Source organism: Lissotriton vulgaris, unplaced genomic scaffold, assembly GCF_964263255.1.
Source record: "Lissotriton vulgaris unplaced genomic scaffold, aLisVul1.2 SCAFFOLD_3043, whole genome shotgun sequence".
In the NCBI taxonomy this organism is placed as follows: Eukaryota; Metazoa; Chordata; class Amphibia; order Caudata; family Salamandridae; genus Lissotriton; species Lissotriton vulgaris.
The window spans coordinates 100,879-113,274 of record NW_028252683.1 but is presented as its reverse complement, the minus strand read 5'-3'; the positions used below and the strand labels follow the sequence as shown (position 1 = coordinate 113,274).

At 46.2% G+C, this 12,396-nt stretch overlaps 1 pseudogene; it reads right to left on the bottom strand.

Annotated features, from left to right (window-relative positions):
• Positions 1-3,705: 3,705 nt before the first annotated feature.
• LOC147662076 (olfactory receptor 6N2-like) lies at positions 3,706-4,652 on the bottom strand (annotated as a pseudogene).
• Between the last annotated feature and the right edge of the window lie 7,744 nt (positions 4,653-12,396).

Here is a 12,396-nt window from a genome sequence, read left to right as displayed (position 1 = left end):
CTCACGACGCGTTTCGGCAGATCCCTGCCTTGATCACATGACAACATGTCAGTGAAGCACATCCCCTTTTAAAGTGCAAGTGCCCATTAGTAAACATAGAAGAGGTGTTTACATATACACATATAGATAGTCTTTCTTTCTATAGTCATTTTAAAACTCATGTTTAGTTTTGTAATTATACGTAAAATACATTATGGAACATGGGTAATGCATGGTTATTCATATCAGTAAATCATTTTTTCATACTATAGTAGCCATATATGTAAAACACCATTCAGTCGTCCGCGCACTTTCAGCTCGGCGAACAGAGAACAACACAAATCCCAAAATCAGGCAAAGTTCTTGTTTATTAGCGAGTTGACAGAGCTCCCAGTCTGACGCGTTTCAGGCGGTTGCCCTTGCTCACAGATGATATATATATAATCGCTCTGTTTCCTTTGTTTTACAAGAAAATAAGCACTCTCTGGAGCGTTTGAAGATGTTTATTCATCCAGAAACAAACGCGTTCCGGCGGTCTGCCTTCCTCGGTGTTACCAGCACACTAGAAGAAGCCGTCTTTTCAACAATGTTACAAGTGCATGACAATTGAGAAGGGACTTAACAAAGTTGCGATAATAGTTGCGGAGTGCACCACCGCATAAAAGCACCCGTCCAAGAGTGATTTCAATTTGGTGCAAATCGAGCGTCAATATATATCATTTGAGGACACGGTGCCTGCACTATAAGATCCAGGAGGCTTTGCAAGTAGCCGTGCCTACTGGGGCAGGATCTTAGTAATTAAGAGTGCGGGGCAGAACACTTTTCTCATTCAGCGAACTCTGCCACTGATGAAAGGATGCAGGTCCTGAAGCGCATTTGTCTGTAAAGATTGATGCTTTTCCTGAAGCTGCTTGCCTGCATGGTTGTTTTAATAAAACTAACGATTTTCTTCTGGTGGCTTCTTTCAAACTGAGGGCTACCCTTTGTTGGATTTAATGTGCGGTTGAGCCTAACTGCGAAAGGAGCCCACCACTTAGTAGGGGGCCCGTGTCAATGCTGAAGAGGCACCATCAATCAAGGGAAGCAGCGCAAGCACCGGGACTGTAGCATCATGTTCGTGAAGGCACCTTTAAAAAGCGACAGGCACCTTCAGGTGTATGCATCACCCCACTTGGGATTTATAAAGTTTCATTATTGTTGCTGTTGTGAAGGGGCTCATTGAAGACACATGGTCTTGATGGTGTCATCATTGCTCCTGCTGACCCAGGCTAGCAGGGGGTTGTAGTCAATGGTGTGCGGAGAGTCTATTGTGTTGCTGTCTGTTGGGGCTGTCTGGGTGTTGAAGCTGTCGTGGATGTCTGCTATCTTGCGGTGGAAAAAAGTGGTGAGGGAGTCGCACAGGGCTTGCGACGGTAGGATGTCCTTGGTGTTTTAGTTGGGGTTGGAGAGTTCCTTCATGATGTTGAAGAGCTCCTTGCTGTTGTGTGCGTTGTTGTAGAGGTTGTGTTTGAAGGAGGTCCTCTTGGCAGCCCTGAAGAAGTGGTGGTGGTTGCGGATGGCGTCCTTGTTTGCTACGTGGCTGTCCGGAGTCTGTTCACTGTGCCATTTCTTCTCTAGTTTCCGGCAAGCTTGCCTTGAGGCTAGGAGTTCTAGGGGGTGAATCAGCTGGCCCTCTTGCTGGTGTCTTTGTGGGGGTTTTCTTCAGAGTGGCGAAGGTGTTGGCGCAGTCATTGATCCAGCGTCTGAGGCTGTGGGCAGCGTCTTTGGTGTTGCAGGGTTCGGTGGGTAGGCTGAGAGCGAGGTTTGCACGTAGTTGGTCTTCGGTGATTTGGTCCTGCAGCGGCGGGGGATCTGTTGGGTGCGGTGAGTTTCTGAAAGGTGTAGTGGATGCAGCGGTGGTCGGTCCAAAGGAGTTCGTTGGTGTGGTTCAAGGAGACGTGCGGGCTTGAGGAGAAGATGGGGTCGAGCATGTGGCCGGCAGAGTCGGTGGGCGTTGTGATGAGTTGCCTCAGTACGAGGTTGTCGAGGTTATCAATCAGGGTTGTGGAGTTGTTATGGTTGTTGTCTCAAGGTGAAAGTTCAGGTCTCCGAGGAGGATGTAGTCGGTGGAGGTCAGGGGGTGCGTGCAGATGAAGTCTGCGACGGAGTAGCTGAACTGGGGGCGGGGTCCTGGGGGTCGGTAGACGAGGGTGCCTCTGAGTGTGGAGTTGGGGTCTGTGTGGATCTGGAAATGCATGTCATTGGCTCTCTTGCCCTGTATATGACAGTACATCCACTTGAAAATAATTATGCTTAATGTCAGTGCTGGTGAGCCAGTCTTTTGGTTTAAAGTTTTCTCATTTTATGGTTCTACTTTCATTTCTTTGCCTCTCCTCTGTGTATTTTAATATTTCTGTAAACAATACTACAGCGCTCCGGACAGTCCTTTATGTTGTTTTCTTGCCACACATTTCATCTGCCGCATCCCACGTGGCTACTTTCTCTAAACCAGGAGACCATTATGGAATGCAGTTGTCCTTAGTGTATCGTTGTTTTACCATTTCAAGATGGCCAACTCCCAAGTTCCAAATGTAGTGCCATGCTGGAACTTTAAAACATTGAGAGACAATTTGCAATACCTCTGCAAGATAGACACCCAATACTATGTCTAGTTTTGGTATTGCAAGCATATGCTCAGCGTGGTTAGATTGCAGCATGCTTTTTCTTCTAATTAATCTCACATATTTTGTTGAGTTTGTGTGTATTTTATTGCAGTTATGTCTTAGAATGAATGCAAGAATCGGTCAGCAGATCAATGAATGGATGCATGAGTGAAAAGATATGAGCCAGACTACATGTATGATGAGATATTGAATAACCCTGGGCGAAGCACTATGCTACGCTCGCATAGTTTGCGAAGTTTGTGCAACTTGGCACTACGCGAGCTGCAGGTAGCACGGTGCGAACAGGCGTAGTGCAGCGGTAATTTTTTGCTTGTTCGCGGTCCTCAACGTCATGTTCGCGAGCAAGCAAAATGACATCCCGGCGAGATTCTCAACACGGGGAGGTCAGGTTTCTCATTGCGAGTGGTTGCGCATGTTCGCGACCGCTCGCAATGAGAAACTACCAGTTCGCGTTGAGAAAGCTGCCGCTCAAGTAAAAATCTACTCGAGCAGCAGAAAACTACAGCTCGCATTGTGCAAGATGCCGTTTTCAATGACTGCACAGTGCCGGATGCTTGTTCGCACTGTGCAATCATTTAAAATGCATCTTGCACAGTGCGAACATGCTACTACCCAGCTCACGTAGTGCTACGTTAAGTTCGCGTAGTGCGAAGTGCACTTTGCGTAGCTTCGCGTAGAGCTACTTCGCGAACTACGCCCACCCCTAACCTTATCCCATCAGTGACACAAAGGCATGTTTCATTCATACACTAGACCTATTGACATTGCAAATGCTTGCTTAGAATTCAAGTTCATATAACAGGGGCTACCTTCATTTTGGTGACCAGGCCTTTTTTCTGTCCCAGCCAGAACCTGGTTGTTAACATTGGACTTCAGTGGAATTTCAGTTCCACACACCTAACTTCTGAAAGACAACACTGGAACAACGTATTAAATATTAGACATAAATAAATCAATACATGTTAAGGCTATAATAAAATGGTACATACTTCCAAGCACATAATAAATCTTCATGTTTTCTGAGAATTGCAAATCAGTTGTAGGTGATTTAGAACATTTTATTTTATCTGGCAATGCGCAAAACATTACAATAACCCACAGAGTTTTTCAAAGCTTTCTTTACTTCCTTGTTCCTTAAGCTGTAAATCATTGGGTTCAACATAGGGGTCAGGATGTTGTACAGAACTGAAATGAGTTTATCCTGATCCAGAGAATAGCTGGATTTTAGCCTTACATACTTGAAGCCTATAGTACCAAAGTAGATGGACACAACAGTCAGGTGAGCAGCACAGGTAGAGAAGGCTTTTTTTCTGCCTTCTGCAGAACGAATTTTTAGAATTGATATAATAATACAGACATAAGATGTGAATGTTAACAGAAATGAGCCCCCTACCACAAGTGCTGCAAGTGTTAAAAGTTCCAGTACAGAGCTGGTCGAGTCTGAACAAGACAGTTGCAGTAGCGGGGGTGCATCACAAAAGAAGTGGTTCACCTTGTTAGAGGCACAGTACGACAAGCTTGAAACCAAGAGTGTGTGCCCCAAAGGACACAGGAGACCACCGATCCAGCTTGCAAAGGCCAGACGTCGACAGACGTGTGTGCTCATCACCTGGGTATACCGTAGTGGGAAGCAGATAGCCACATAGCGATCAAAGCTCATGACAGTCAGGAGGAAACATTCTGCACTGCCCAGGAAGTAGAGAAAATACATCTGTACAAAACATCCAACAAAGGAAATGTTTTTCTTCTCAGCCAGGAAGCCATAGAGCATTTTAGGGACAGTAACAGTAGTGAAAAATATGTCCAGAAGAGACAGGTTTGTAAGAAGCATGTACATGGGTGTTCAAGTGTCACCTCATACAGTGTTAATGTTACCAAGAGGATATTCCCAATCAGTGTGATTGTGTAGGTGATGGAGAATGCAACGAAGAGGCCAATCTGCACCTTCGGGTCATCTGAAAAGCCGACGAGGATAAACTCGGTCAGTCGTGTAACATTGTTTCTGTTCATGACTCCAGCTGCTCTATCTATAGGAAAGAACGTAAACAAGAATATGAAGCTCCTCTTCATTTCTATGGATGTATATCTCATTTTTTTAAAAACATTTATATTTGTGTATGAGTTCATTTTACATTGCATATGCAGCACCGTAAAATAGTTCAAGTAAGCAAAGTGCAATGTCGCAATGGGTCAGCGAATCACATACAGTAATGTAAACATCAACAGAAGACATTGGCTCTTTGTTTAATGTATCTACAAGTGATATAGATACCAGATTGAACTAGCAGGGCACTAATGTTCTAAATGTCAAGATTTGAGTCTCCTGAATAGGGGGGGGGGGGGGTGTATGGCACAGGGTGGATATCTGGTACGACATATACAAATATCTCATTTTTAAGTAGGGCTATTTTGCCTCTTGCCTTAAAATCTCCAGGTTTCCATGCTTGGTCTTTCCGCTTCCACTTCAACAGAGCACCCTAATCAATGACGCCTCCTATTCTATCAATGTGACTTTCTCCTTAAAGCTGTCGACCTCTACCATCCAACGTTACTACTCTGACAAACTGGCTTCCTACTCTATCTCACCTCAACGCCACCTCCTTACTCCTGCTTAGGAAAGCAACTCTTGATAAAATCAGCATTAACATAAAAACATGTTCAGACTCCCTTTTGCATCAAATATCATTTAGATGACCATTATTTATGTATTCGCCCTTTTATATAGCACAAATCATACCTCCGTGGGGTCTGAGCACTTTACAGAATTCAATATTGATAATCATGGGCTATCAATAAAAATATAATCACAAACAACAATTATAAAAACAAACGCGTATATATGTCAATATAAACAACTGAGGGTCAGTATAAAATCTATACATATCTTTGCATTCTAAATAGTACATCAAAGGTGCATTGTCCTAATCCGATAGGAAATAGGAGGAGCTTAGGGATTCGCATTCAGCACTTCCACCTCATTTAGGAGACCCTCGGTTTTCTTGAAAGAATTATAGACTTAGTCCAGTGAAGCACTATATTGTTTTCTGAAGATAGGTATTTCCAGAATCAAGAATGTTGTGGTCCGGGCTGAGAGGTGGAATCTGGAGTGTACTTGTTTTTAAATAGGTATTTGAGTCTGCCTACATGAAAGTCCTTGTGTATTACGTTTGGTGATGCTCCTTGCTTCATGGGGTAGCTATTGAAGAACTATAAGTAAAGTGGTGAAGTGTTCAGAGCGGAAGCTGGACAGCTACAGTGGTGTAAAATGAATCTACAAAGGCATCCCGTCATCATATCTAGATTTCAATCAGATTCGGGGATAAAACTGTTAATTCCTTTCCGAAATTTTAGCTGATGGTAGGCGCTCTTGCTTGAGTGTTATTGTGGCTTTGAATGTTTCGGTGTTTTATTGGACATATTTCTGTTTTACTGGGTATGCAGGCAACAAACCATCAAACCCTCAAGTTACCATACATATATACACTATACATCGTGGCAGAAAACGAACTGCAAAAGTCAGCTGAAAGAAAAAGATAAACACAAAAGCAATAAAATAAAAAAAGAGAGAAGCCAGCAGGTCAAATTAAATTCTAAGCCTCCCTCGGTTTAAAGCCTGCTCATATCTTGTTCAAGCATCTACTGCATAATAATGGTTGCTAATAGGCACGGCGACTGATACCTAGGAATCTTCTCAGAATACAAACGTCTTCTCAATGGAGGTCCCGATTATGACACATAGCAAAGATATGCTTTCTACCTGCCAAGCCTTGCCCGCATCTGGTTCCTACTCAGAAACTGCCATCTTGGACAAATGGGCTCTGTGAAAAGTAATTGTTTTTCTAACAAAGGAAATGTGAGGTAGTTAGGCACCACCCTTGTAGGCATTTTCCCTTTCTATACACCACTCAACGGCTTCTACTGTACTTTCTTCCTTTGCTTCATTTCTTTGGTGACCATAGCAGTGATAAGCTTTTTATTGTTTTTGTTTATGGTGTGACTAACTTTATTATTAACTAATTTACCAGTGTTTAGTAGTAGTAGCTCATGCAGACACAAGGGGATGTTGTTCTGATATCAAAACAGAGAACTATGGAGACGCGCGAGCGCGTCAAACAAGGTGGCCGCTGCCGCTGCTGCTCCGTGAATTCATCGGCCCGCTTTCATTATAAACGACGAAATTTGTGTCAAAATTAGAGCGCAAAGGAGAGCGCTTGATTCCTGAAGTGATTCTTTACCTTTATGTCGTTTTGTGGGCGAATTCTATCAGTGGAAGCCTTCTTTCCTGCCTCATGGTTCCTGCTCTCAGCCTCTCTCACAGGTACTGCCTGCTCTGTGTGCTCAGGGGGAGGAGTGCTGTTCAGAAAAGGGCCTGGCTTGGGGCCTAGCCACGCCCACAGTTCAATATAGCTGCTGCACTATTAGTTTTGAAGAGTTTTTTCACTGCTTTTCTCATCTATTAGCCCATTTATTATCCATTTTTTGGGGATTTTTCTCATTTGTTTATTACTAATAACTAATTGTGGATTTTTTTTAACTTCAAAATGGATAACAAAAATCCAGTCAACAACAAAAGGAGGCAGCAAGTCTCTCCTCCTCCAGTTAAGTCTAAGGTGGCGGAATCATCTGAACCTTCTCTTATATTAATTTTGGAAGAAATTCAAGCTTTACGTATTAATACTGACACTATTGCCTCAGAAGTTAAAAGTGTGCGCAAAGATATGGCTTCTTTGTCAATGAAAATTTCTGACAATTCCATTAAAATACAAGATAATAGAAACAAAGTGGACACTTTCACACCTTTAGTAGCTAAAATACTTCCTATGCATGCTCACGTTTTGGATATGGAAAATAGGAATAGACAGTACAACCTTCGCATTTTTAGTTTGCCGGAAGAAGTTGAGGGTTCTAATTGTCGTTTATATCTGGAATCTCTGCTTCCTGGTCTTCTGAATATCAAGTTTCCAGAAAAATTTGAAGTTGGATAAAGCCCATAGAATCCCTTCTCATCGTAACCCTCGACATACTAAACCAAGGCAAATTATATTTAAAGTACTGCGTCATCACCATAAGGAAAGCTGCAAGAGAAATTCCCTCAATAATGGTGAATGGTGATAACATTTTTATTCACCAGGACTTTGCAAAGGAAACGGTTGCTATACGTAAAGAGTTTTCTGTTTGTCGTCCACAGCTCAGAAGCCTTGGTTTTAAATATAGACTTTTTGATCTTTCTACAATGCGCATATGGAAAGATAACATCTCCAAATTCTTTCAACGTCCTGAGGACTTGAGGCACTTTTTTGATCAGCAAGTTCCACCTGCAATGGATACTCATGACCCTCACACTTGACTCCTTCTAGACGGAAGTTAAAGGACACATATTTGATTTATTTTATATTTGCTGGCTTCAGCGGTTCTGGCCATGCTTGTGGAACGTGTGTGCGTTTCTATGTTTCTATTTATGTATCTTGTTTGTTTTTCTTTCCCTATTTTCTTTTTCTCCTATTCTGTTCTTAACTATAGAGTTACTATTCTACTCTGTATTTCAATTATGCTTTTCTTTACCTCTTCTTGTTTCTATATCTTTTTCTTTTTCTTCTTTTCTCTTATTCATAATGGCTACTGTTCACAATATTAAAGTTATTTCTCTCCTCCTCTCCCTCGAGCTGAGTGGTCGCTCCCCAGTGTCCTTCTGTGATATCTGGTATTGTTGTGGCGCTTTGCTTTCAAGAACTGCTACCCATTTGTGCCTGCTGCCTGCCTGATCGCCGCTGAGCTCACTTGCACTTTTGATTGTTTTATTTAGCTGAATCAAGACTGTTTGCGCGCTGTGCCGCTTTGACTCACACAACTGCATTATTGTTTGTGCCTGCTACCTGCCTGATCGTCGCTGCGCTTACTTGCATTTTAATTCAGCATTTAGGGTTTATTTGACTCTGCTTTGCGTGTTTGCTGTGCTCCCCCCTCCGCCTCCATTTTGTTTGTTGTTGTCGTCGTCAGAAGCCCGCCCCGCCTCCCAGCTGAGACGCCCTCCCACTTACTAGAACAGCGCTTCACTACCTGAAGACGCCGTGACTCGCTCCTCTCCCTCGAGCTGAGTGGTCGCTCCCCAGTGTCCTTCTGTGATATCTGGTATTGTTGTGGCGCTTTGCTTTCAAGAACTGCTACCCATTTGTGCCTGCTGCCTGCCTGATCGCCGCTGAGCTCACTTGCACTTTTGATTGTTTTATTTAGCTGAATCAAGACTGTTTGCGCGCTGTGCCGCTTTGACTCACACAACTGCATTATTGTTTGTGCCTGCTACCTGCCTGATCGTCGCTGCGCTTACTTGCATTTTAATTCAGCATTTAGGGTTTATTTGACTCTGCTTTGCGTGTTTGCTGTGCTCCCCCCTCCGCCTCCATTTTGTTTGTTGTTGTCGTCGTCAGAAGCCCGCCCCGCCTCCCAGCTGAGACGCCCTCCCACTTACTAGAACAGCGCTTCACTACCTGAAGACGCCGTGACTCGCTCCTCTCCCTCGAGCTGAGTGGTCGCTCCCCAGTGTCCTTCTGTGATATCTGGTATTGTTGTGGCGCTTTGCTTTCAAGAACTGCTACCCATTTGTGCCTGCTGCCTGCCTGATCGCCGCTGAGCTCACTTGCACTTTTGATTGTTTTATTTAGCTGAATCAAGACTGTTTGCGCGCTGTGCCGCTTTGACTCACACAACTGCATTATTGTTTGTGCCTGCTACCTGCCTGATCGTCGCTGCGCTTACTTGCATTTTAATTCAGCATTTAGGGTTTATTTGACTCTGCTTTGCGTGTTTGCTGTGCTCCCCCCTCCGCCTCCATTTTGTTTGTTGTTGTCGTCGTCAGAAGCCCGCCCCGCCTCCCAGCTGAGACGCCCTCCCACTTACTAGAACAGCGCTTCACTACCTGAAGACGCCGTGACTCGCTCCTCTCCCTCGAGCTGAGTGGTCACTCCCCAGTGTCCTTCTGTGATATCTGGTATTGTTGTGGCGCTTTGCTTTCAAGAACTGCTACCCATTTGTGCCTGCTGCCTGCCTGATCGCCGCTGAGCTCACTTGCACTTTTGATTGTTTTATTTAGCTGAATCAAGACTGTCTGCGCGCTGTGCCGCTTTGACTCACACAACTGCATTATTGTTTGTGCCTGCTACCTGCCTGATCGTCGCTGCGCTTACTTGCATTTTAATTCAGCATTTAGGGTTTATTTGACTCTGCTTTGCGTGTTTGCTGTGCTCCCCCCTCCGCCTCCATTTTGTTTGTTGTTGTCGTCGTCAGAAGCCCGCCCCGCCTCCCAGCTGAGACGGCCTCGCCCCTCCCCCTCCACCATCCATATATGACAGTTACTCCCGCGCGCAGCGTTCACGCGCAGCGACCGCGCCCAACCCGCACCGAAGGTGCGCCAAAGGTAAGCCCGTCTACGCCCGTCCGCGCCTGGACCGCGCCCAGCGCCAGACCCCCTGCCCCTCGCTCTGCCCAGCCCCCCCGCATCACCTACGATGCCACCACCCTCCTAGCCCTTAACCCCGGTCGCGCGCCCAACTGCGTCCAAGCCGCCCCTGGACACACCCATGGACCTTTCTCTTGCTACTCCTGCAAATTCTTCGGCACCGACAACATCTCCACTACGACCACAACACAGACTCTCGACCCCAACCACCTACAATGCATCCTTCTCAACACCCGCTCGGTCCACAGGCACGCCATTGACCTATGGAATCTACTAGACACCATCTCTCCAGACATCGCCTTCCTAACGGAAACATGGATGAACGCTTCCTCCGCACCAGACATCACCATTGCCATCCCCGATGATTATAAGATCACTCGCAAAGACCGTACCAGCCACACAGGAGGAGGAATCGCTATCGTCCATAAGAAATCAATCCGCATCTCAACCAGCTCTGACGCCAACCTCGCCAACTCCGAACACCTTCACGTCCAGATCCACATCGACCCCAAGACCACACTCAGAGGCACCCTCCTCTACAGACCACCAGGACCCCGCGCAAAATTCAGTGAAGACATCACGGACTTCATCATTCCACACGCGCTCCCCTCCAAAGAATACATCCTTCTGGGAGACCTCAACTTTCACCTTGAAAAGATCAACGACCACAACACCGCCACCCTCTTAGACAACCTCGCCAACCTCGGACTTAAACAACTGGTCACCTCCCCCACCCACATCGCGGGTCACACACTCGACCCCATCTTCACCTCCAGCAATCATGTCTCCTTCAGCCACACTACGGATCTCCTCTGGACTGACCACAGCTGCGTTCACTTCACCTACAACAAGCCAAAACCCACCAACCACCACCAACCAACTCTGCAAAGAAACTGGAACAAAATCACCACGGACCAGATCTCCGCATCGCTCCTTCTAAACACCCCAGCCCACTCTTCTAACGCAAACGAAGCCGCCGCCAACCTCACCCTATGGTTATCCAACACCGCCGACACCTTAGCACCACTGAAAAAACGTCATAGCAAACCTGGCAGCAAAAAGGCCTCATGGTTCAACGATGATCTTAAGAAGTCCAAGAAACTCTGCCGCTCCCTTGAAAAGGCCTGGAAAAAAGACCCAAACACCAGCACCAGGGACGCCTTCAAAAACGCCACCCGCACTCACCACCAACTAATCCGAAAGGCCAAGAAAACAGCATTCAAGGATCGACTTGACAACAACGCCCACAACAGCAAGGAACTTTTCAACATCGTCAAGGAATTTTCCAATCCCTCGGCCAACTCCAACGACATCACCCCCTCTCAAGCCCTCTGCGACTCCCTAGCCTCATTCTTCCACAACAAGATTGCAGACATCCACAACAGCTTCGACAACCAACCCGGAAACCAACCCACCCAACCATCTGCTGAACACTCTCCCCCCTTGAACACCCATAACGACTGGAACCCAATCTCCACTGAGGACACCATCCGCCTAATGAACTCCATCCACTCAGGATCCCCCACAGACCCGTGTCCTCACCACATCTTCAACAAAGCAGATTCCGTCATAGCACCACACCTCCGAGACGTCATCAACTGCTCCTTCAACTCCGCCACCTTCCCGGAAGACTGGAAACACGCTGAACTCACCGCCCTTCTGAAAAAACCCACAGCGGACCCCACCGAACTCAAAAATTACCGCCCCATCTCGCTCCTTCCATTCCCGGCCAAAGTCATCGAGAAAGCTGTCAACAACCAGCTCGCCGCCTTCCTCGAAGCCAACAAATCCCTCGACTCCTCACAATCTGGCTTCCGAGCAAAACACAGCACTGAGACCGCCCTCATTGCAGCAACAGACGACATTCGAACTCTACTGGACAATGGAGACACAGTCGCCCTCATCCTCCTCGACCTCTCTGCAGCATTCGACACAGTCTGCCACAGCACCCTTTTACAACGCCTCAATAACATCGGAATCCAAGGAAAAGCACTTGAATGGATCACCTCGTTCCTCACCGGAAGAACCCAGAGAGTCCGCCTCCCACCTTTCAAGTCCGAGGGCACTGAAGTCATCTGTGGCGTACCACAAGGATCCTCACTCAGCCCCACCCTCTTCAACATATACATGAGCCCCCTCGCGGCCATCGCCCACCAACACAACCTCAACATCATCTCTTACGCTGATGACACTCAACTAATCCTTTCTCTCACCAATGACCCCAGCACCGCCAAAACTAATCTACACGAAGGAATGAAAGAAGTTGCCGAATGGATGAAACAAAGCCGTCTGAAACTGAGA